Raw genomic sequence first — 9,235 nt, forward strand, 5'->3', positions numbered from 1 at the left:
GCATTTTCTATCACAAGAGCACATTTCTTTTAAAAGAGAGTGACCTGCTCCTTATCTTGAGCAACAAGTCAGGTTCTGTGGCCCCCAGCTGTGCAGCCAAGCTTTTCTGTATGATCAAAATCTTGCCTTTTTTTTTTTTTTTGCTTCTAGATGACCCAGTTTCAGCAGAAGGATCAGAGAAATAGGGTGTCCCCAGAGTTTCCAGGCATTAACCCTCTGTGGTTTATTGCTCTGTGCATGGGGTTTGAAGGTAGGTTTTCTTTTAAAATCTGGTGGAAAAAAAATGCTGCATTTTATTCTCATTCACTGTGCTGGGGAAAAAAAGCTGTAAAAAGTTTCTGGGCTTCTAAATTTCTCATGATAGAGCATGTTAACATAAAATCATACAAATATTAAGGTTGGAAAAGACCTGTAAGATCACTGAGTCCAACATGTGACCATCCAGACTTTTACCTGAAATCGACACCAACTCATTCCTCATCCCAGCCCAGGCCTCCAGCAGGTAAGCCAAAGGATTAATTTCAGGATGTTTTAGCAATGACAAATTATTGCTCATTTTTACTCTAGTGAGTTGCATCTATAAAAAATCCTCAAATTATTGTCCTAAGATTTCAATTGATATATTTAATTGGAAAGTTTTAAACTGACTTGATCAACATGGAAATTGTTAAAAGAGGTAGATTTATCAGGGCCTGTTGCAATAGGACAAGGGGTAATGGCTTTAAACTAAAAGAGGATCAATTTAGATTACAGATAAGGAAGAAGATTTTTACAGTGAGGATGGTGAAACACTGGAACAGGTTGCCCAGACAGGTGGCAGATGCCACATCCCTGAGAGCATTCAAGGGCAGGTTGGACCTGATCTAGTTGAAGATATCCCTGCTCACTGCACAGGGGTTGACTAGACAACCTTTAAAGGTCCCTTCCAACACAAATTATTTTATGATGATTTCCCTTGAGGAAACATGTCATGGATGTCCATTGCAAGTCAACAGTCCTGCAATTGCATCTGTGGTCTAAAACACTTGACCAAATTATTTTGAGAGGAATCTTTTTTTTTTTGAACAATTTTGCTAAAGTCCTTCTTACAAAGGAAATTTTCTTTCATGCCTTTCATGAGAATAGAATGTTTCTCAGTCAAGATCATCTCCTTTTTAGGTTTTACAATTTCCTTCTGCCAAAGTCCCCAGTTATTTCTCTCAATAGCAACCTTCCAGTCTTTCAGTCTGAAGAAGTACAATTTAGCCCATCAGAAAGACCTATACTAAAAAAAACAGGAAAAAAATTCGTGCAATATAAAATATTATTTCACAATATTATTTCACAAGTGATTGGAAAAGAGGATTCAAATAACTAGCACAGACATCATAAGTTACAGGTTGGGGGGGTTTTCCATAATCCCTTTGTCAGGTGGTTACTCCAAGCTGAAGTAAGGTTAGTAGAGTTTTTAAGCATATTTAATCTTTATGTTTATCTATTTTAGGACAAGACCCAATTTCCCAACTAATGTTAATTGGTTTCATTTCATGATGTCAGATGACAGTTTTTTTCCCAGTGATGATTTGGCAAAAAGGCAGACTGCCCTAACACCATGCTGTCTCTGTAGCTGCTTGCTCACTACTCACTTTTAATGATATTAAATCACCAATCCTTGGCTCAGCCATCCAGGTGTTGTCTGAGCAATGCAAACAATTCTCTGAGTGCTACACAGACATGAATGGATCTCCCAACAGTTGTGTGTCTAGCATTGCACAGAGATTAAATCACTTACCACAGCAGCTGGGTAACAGCATTTTTGCGGTTCCTAGTCCAGACTTTGGTCACAAACACCAATCTGCCAAAGTGGATTGATATGAAAAAGTTTGTGATTTGTGAAAGCTTGAAAGCAGAAGCTCCTCCTATCTGGTCTATTCACTCTGTTCTACACTGTTCCTGCTTTAAAAGACAAAATGAAGCAGAAACAGTGCTCTTTTTCACTGGGAATTTTTGCTTTTTTTGTTTACTCACCAGCACTGAATTAATCAGAGAGAGCATTTGTAAAAGGCTGTGTTCATATGGACTTCCTCTGCTGGCTTTCCAGTAACTGAACAAGATTTTTAAGATTAAACTGGCTTTGGGGTTAAATTTTCCTATTGCAGCATAATTCATCAGATTGCAGTGAATGGTCAGAGAAAGCTGATACTTGGGAGTACATGGATACACTTTCTCAGGGTGATGGTGCTGGCAATCTAAAATAAAATGTTTGCCATTAACTTACAAATCCCTATAACTCCCAATGTAAATTCCTGAGAAAGGCTTAGGCAGATATATATTGGTATGAAGACAGGAACTACCAAGTCTTATGTATACTACAAAATATATTTTATATGTGTTATATAACTGCAGTTGTTTGCATTCTTCACTGTCAGATGTACCTGCCCCAAGCTCTCCAGATTTGGGTACTAGGCACTCTGTCAACCGTGAAATCATAGGCCAGCTAAATTCTCTCTGTGTGTAACTTACTCTTTTTGAAAGCTTTCCCTCTGAATCTGAATCCCAACAATAAAAATATCCATTCTCATTTTATAAGTAGAAGACCATTTTAGGCTGAATTCTGCACAGGCAAAATCTGTACTTTCTGCAACTCCAAACAGATTTTAACCTCTAATCTTCCCTGTCTTTGTTGAATCACCTTTTTCTTGCTTTCCCTTTCTGCTTTTCTCTTCTTCATTTGCATTTTCCTGCCTCTCTCACAGTTTTGTTCTCAGTGACTCATTCAAGTTTCTTCTTCTTTACCCCTCATGAATTTTTTTTATGGTTCCTCTGTTCAGTGCTGCTTTTCTACTATACCTCCTGTGGTTTGTCCTTCATTGCTCATCTGCTTGTGTGTTCTTCTGTCTCACTCTTGATCTCCAGTGTGCACTGGTTGTTTAGACAAGAAAAAACCTTATATTTCTTAAGACATTGTAGTGGACATTACAAGAAGGATCATTTTAAAAGAATTGGAGTTCCTTGTCAGATTTTTCAGAAACAACATGATTTGCAAATAAAGGTAATTCAGGTTCTGTGGACTTTTAATAGTTTTCTTCAAACTGCCTAGTTTTTCTGTAGTGCAAACTAAGAAGTTTTGACAGCATGTCAACAGGCAGTTAGTTACATTGCACATCAAAGCTTAGCCTTTTCAGACTAAAGTTAAAGAGCAATCCTGTAAGATGCTGAGTACTTTCATAAATTCCCTTTGACTTCCACAATCAGATTCCTGTAAGACTTACTTTTCAGTCTAAAAGCCTGAATTATCTTTTCGCTCTCAGGTTAGTTTTGGTTATATCTACTCCAGAGTACTTTATATTTGCTGCAACAAATGTGGAGTTTCAGTAATGGAACAGATTTTCTGAAGCATTACTGGGCCTCTGAAAGGTAAGAAATGCTTTTTTTCAGAAGCAAGCTTTTCTGACCATTAATAACAATCTTTATGTGACTGCTGCTTAAATGTTTGTGTCAAAGCTTGTGAAATTTGTGGCCCAAACTCCTCCTGGCATAGAGTACGGGTGGTGTCAATTCTTTCTTCAAATGGATTGATGACCAACTTTCCAAAAAGAAGAGCAGCACCTGATGGCGGCTTCTGAGGTCTGGACTGAGCATGGCAGCTGGAAGGACCCTGGAAGCAGTGAAGGTGCCACCAACTTTGGTGAATGTCAGTATCCTCTTCGAATGTCACCAGGACCATTTGGGAATTCTGGACAATTAGCACACCAAGCAACATTTACTATGTACAGCTGCAAAATGTAAGTCTCAGAATTCCTGCGTTATCACTGGAAATGAAGCTATTTATAGAGAGATGTCCTGGTGGATACAAACATTTCTGAGAAATAGCAGAAACAAGATAAGGTATTAACGCTCTTGCAACTAATCACATTGATAGGTTCATGGGGTATGCTTTCATGGTCTGTGCTCATGGAAAGATAGGATGAACTGGCATGTCTGAGTGCCTTCCTGCCAGAGGGATATCATACTAGTTAGTTTGAAACCCTTACATTAAAAAGTATAGTTATTTCAATGATCCCATTTTATTCTTAGCACAAGTTAAAACATTTAAAGCTACACTTAACTGCGGCAAATATCGTGTGTAATGCAGGCCATGATCTCTGTGCAAACTAATGCAGGTCAGTTTGAAAGCAATGTTATTAAAAAAGCTCTGAAAAACAAAAATCCAACCTATGCAGAAGGTCACTTTAGAAATAATATTCATAAGCAACACTGCAGTGAACTCAGGGACCTGGATGAGACAGCAGTGTTTCAAAGTTAGCAAAAAAAAATAATTATTTGGGAGAAAATAATTTTTCACATAGTTTATTGCCATTCTTCTGACTTGAGACAGCAAAGGATGAATGTCATTGAAGAGTCACAGTTGAACTCAGAGAGCTCCTTGAGCAGATGAGGTCACTGGTTTGCTATGTTTATGCTGTAGCCCTGCCTCACATTTCTCACAGGCATCTGAAGCCCGTTTTATCAGAAGGAGCTTTGGCATCCAGCACAATGACATGTTTATGTTAAAAGAAAGGGTCCCACTCACGAGGGGCAGGATGAGGGATGCCGGTGGGAGTGGCAGCAGAGGCTTCCTGTGCCCCAGGCTGGCGTGGGGAGAGGGGGAAATGAGACACTGTGGCTCACACTGCAGAACAGAAGCTGCAGCTCACAGGGATTAACACACATGGGCCAGCGATCATTTTCCACACGCCCCCAGCTAGGAAAAAGCTGATACGCGGATTTCGAGTACAGCCCTTATAACTATTTCTTGGAGGAAAGCTTGTAGGTTTTTTCTAGTGCACCCAGGATCATAGCAACCAGTGAAAGCTTCTGAACAACCAAGGTTTTCAGGGGTAATATCTTCACTGAGCCTGATTCTGTGACAGACCTTTATTCAGTGACCACTCAAGTTTCCCAGTTCCCACCTGAGCAGTGCTAGAGGAGATGATGGAGGTGTCCTTGGTAAGCTGTGCTCGGTGCTGCACGGGGGGTGACACCCAGCCCAGCACACCTGATACTGAACAGCTGAAGATGGTACCAAACAGGCCACGGTCCAGACACCTCTGAGAACTGCCACAGCCATGCCATAGGCAAATGCAGCCAGGATGGATAGTCTGGGGTGGAAGAAAGTATAGCAAATTATTTTATTGGCCTGGGCAGCAGGGTGGGGTTCAGCACACACGGCTGCTGCCGGCTCTCAATCAGTGGGGTCCCTGATGTCTGCGGTGCTGCAAAAGAATGTAGTTCCCACCTGAGTCATTGTCATCAAGGAGGACTCTGACGAAATTGGTGTGGTTAGATGTGGGCATGGTGGGCCCCCTCCCTGCTGGTTTGCAGTGCTGCCTTCTGTATCAGAATGTCAGACATTCAGAATGTATATGCTTCTTCAAAATAGTATTCTGGGAATTAACCTCACAGTCTTTCCCACACATAACCCAAGAAAAAGGGGGTGATGTGACACACTGTGAACTGGATGTTAACAGTGTGTGCTGTACTCCATTCCTTGAGTCAGTATTTATTTGCTTTATAATTCTGAGATGAAATTCACTTGCATTTTCTTGTTTGGCATACAGCTGGGTTTGACACAATAATTGAAAGCCAGCATACTCTGAAGCAGCATGCTGATTATTTAACTCTCTCAAGCAAGGGAAACAGAGTAAATTATTTGAGCAGTGGAAAGGGAAATAAGTTGTTTGAAAAATATGTTTTTGTGAGCCGATACTGGATTTGACAATATGATGTTGGCAAGAAAGAAAGGAATCCCGCTTCAGTTTTGAAAAAGGTATATTTTTCACAGAGAAAAATTCTTCTGGGAATCTTTAATTTCATGTACATTGGTTTCCTATATTAAGAAAACAATTTGCCATTAAACACTATGCCAGCCAGACTAACATTTTTTTAAGCAAAAACTCTTTGTCCTAAAGTATTTAACAGCCTAAAGTGCAGGAAATTGGCTGTGACATTTCGCTTTTTCCATTCTAAGGGGAAAATGGTCTAAGGTCTAAAAATATCCCTGAAAAACACCCTCCTTCTCATCACTGTAATATACCATTAGCCATGTGACAAGAAAGACATTTCTTTCTGAACCTAGCATTGCTTTTAATCAGCTAAATCAGCAGTTAAGACTGTCTTCATGTTAAACTGCTGACTCAAATAAAGATTTTGTTTAATGACTTAACCTGACTAATTTGATGACCTGTTCTGCAGTATTGTGTCTCCAGTTCATCCCTCTTCCTTTGCCTGAACACAAATTACATTGGTCCGAATTGCATATTCATCTGGGGAAAGTCTCAGCAGGCTTTGTGTTGTGGGGCTGTTTTACTGTTAGGCACTGTTCAGCTCCATTTTCTATTTGCACATCCATCCTAGAGGAATACCGAACACATATTCCTACATTTTTTTTCGTCTGTGGCCATGAATGGACAGGTGAGGTAGAGGGTACATGAAAATAAGGTTAACAAAATGCATCCTGTGGTAGATTAATGCCAAGGAGTATGTCATGGAGGTCAAAGATGAGGCCTTATCATTACACCTAGGTACCCAGCAGAACTCAGAGTCTTGGTATTCCGATCGTTTGCCCAGCAGTGAATTCAGACATGTGAGTGAATCACAAGGTACTTGTTTATTGTCAACTCAGAAAAAATAAAGCGAGACTGGTTTATGTGTAGACTGAGGCCAGCGTGGAGACATTCCTAGACAGGGTGGAGCCCACAAGGCAAGCGGTGCTGTCACTGGGGAGGCAGCAGGTCCCAGTCTGCACAGAAGCTGGAGACGAGCTTCGCGATATGATCTCCTCAGTGGTGAAATTTGCTTAAGAGGTTTTTGCCCCTTATCTCTGTACCTCAAAGCCCTGACCACTCACTCCTGCCTGCATTACAGCTTGCTGCCTGTCCTCAACTGTGCTGCTACAAATGATTGTGGGGCCAGGCTATAACGTAGTTCCCTAAAGCAATCTAGGTTAAAAATAGCCTTCCAAAATAGTTTTACATTTTTGAGTTTTAAACCAAGATCTCTTCAGCTGCCTGATTTTACAGATAACCCTAAAATTACCTATACAAGCACAACTGACATGGTAACAAATTGAACTACTGAAAGGTAATTTAGCTTCTCAAATTCTAAAATAAATGTGTCATGAGAATATGCACAGAGAGCCTATCTCCTTGCTGGTGACATAAAATCACATGGGCTTTACTCCTCCAATATCAGAATCATAATGACCACAAACATTCAGTAAATTTTAATGAATCACACAGCCCTGAGGGATCAAGGTCAGACAGGCTCGATCCCTTTCGACCAATGGAAGTTTCACCTCTCCCTTGTTCTAATCTAAGATTAGCCTGGAGAAAAGGAGGCTCATGTGTGACCTTACTCTCTCTCTACAACTACTTGAAAGGAGGTTGTAGCCAGGTGGGGGTCCAGTCTCTTCTCCCAGGCAACTAGTGATGTGACAAGAGGAAATGGCCTCAAACTGCACCAGGGGAGTTTCAGGCTGAACATCAGGAGGAATTTCTTCACTGAAAGGGTTGTCAGACATTGGAATGGACTGCCCAGGGAGTCACCATCCTTGCAGGCGTTCAAGAAACAACTGGATGTAGCACTTAGTGCCATGGTCTAGTTGACAAAGTGATCATCAAAGGCTGGACTTGATGATCTTAGAAGTCTTTTCCAACCTAAATGTTCTGTGATTCTGTAAGATTTTTTTTCCCTCTCTTTTCTTTAGGGAAGGACTGGGAGCTTTAATATACAGTAGTATTTGACCATAGGTTATGTTTTCTCATATAAGAACCATGTGACTATCAATAGACTGGGAAAGGATGCCAAGGGTCCCATCTAGATCACCGCTCTGTCCTGAGATGGACTCTCTCACACCTACAGTCTTCATGTACTATTTACCTAAACATTTTTTGACAAAACTTTATTTTAAACCCCACATATCTCCTTAGGTAATGTATTCCAGTGTTTAGCTGAGGAATTTCCTCACTATCTAGCCTGTGTTTGACATACTACCAGTGTTCCATATCCACACATCAGGAGAGGTGAACATAATCTCCAGTGGAAATAGCAGTGGCAGCAACACAGAAACTTGACATGTATATGATGATATTTGTTCCTTTTTTTTTTTCTTAGTCAAGAAGAATATATGTAAATTGAATCCAATAGTTTAGTGAATAGAGCTAAGAAATACAGTTGGGGTTGTTGATATTTCTGTGCATACGTTAACTCAAACAGAGTTGAAGAATCGGTAATTTTCTGTTAAAGTTCTAATTCCTTGACAGGGAATATTGGTAGTTTACCAGTGTGGGGAAATGCTGGCACAAACACATGGATAGGTCTCTTTTTTCCTTACAACCACAATATGATATAATCTAATATTATTGTAGGCCCTGTGGGAAGAGATAACAGTTCTATTGATTTGCACCTTTAAAACCAAAACCTACCAGCATGATAAAGGGTGTATATTAGAAATCAAACTGGAAACAATATATAATAAACAAGCTATTAAACTGCCTTCATTGAAACACCACTTGAAAGTGCTTTACAGCATTGTAAACAGCCAGAAGATAAATTCTTGCAGCAATGAAAAAATTACCCATGATGAGATAAGCTGCTATTTCAGAAGAGACTGGAGAGAAAATGAAGGTGCTGTGGAGTTTCTACATAGTCAGACAGTTCAGAAAAGTCAAGACCATGTGGAAGATGTGTAGGAAAAATTAAACTGCTAGGACAAGCTGGAATAGTAACAGCCACCAGCAAGACGATCCGGGTTGGTGGCATTTTACCTTGTCTTGCAATGTACAAGAATATATTTTTGTTAAGTTTTCTTTCTCTGAATCCATGAGTATTTTAAAAAATGCAGGACAATTAAAAGAGTAAAACTAAATTACTTAGATCCCTGTTGCATTTCTTTAAAAGTGTAATAACTTTTTGAGGACCTCTTTCAAGAGATCATCAGTTTGTCAACCCTGTTTGCTCATTCATCCCAATTTCTGAATTTTTTTTTTTTTTTATTTGTTCTTATTGCAGCATTTGGGACATTTCTCTTTTTTTTTTTTTTTTCTTAGGTGAATTTTGGTTGTATGTGCCAGAGTTAGCAACTCTGGTTATTACAACCATTATAGTGGGCTAAGAGAAACAGGTTTTTAGAGAATGTGTAATCTCCCAACCAATCGAGGCATCTACATCTTGAAAAAAGGCTTTGTCTCTACATTGATTATAAACAGAGCCTGAA

At 39.8% G+C, this 9,235-nt stretch overlaps 1 long non-coding RNA gene across 1 annotated transcript; it reads left to right on the forward strand.

Moving 5' to 3' along the window:
* Nucleotides 1–314: 314 nt before the first annotated feature.
* Nucleotides 315–4,313, forward strand: LOC113949690. Its single transcript, XR_003528527.1, has 2 exons — nucleotides 315–502; nucleotides 3,484–4,313. It is a non-coding gene; the product is annotated as an uncharacterized LOC113949690 (long non-coding RNA).
* The last annotated feature ends 4,922 nt before the right edge of the window (nucleotides 4,314–9,235 follow it).

The sequence above is a fragment of the Corapipo altera genome, unplaced genomic scaffold (assembly GCF_003945725.1).
Source record: "Corapipo altera isolate COAL_440 unplaced genomic scaffold, ASM394572v1 0, whole genome shotgun sequence".
In the NCBI taxonomy this organism is placed as follows: domain Eukaryota; kingdom Metazoa; phylum Chordata; class Aves; order Passeriformes; family Pipridae; genus Corapipo; species Corapipo altera.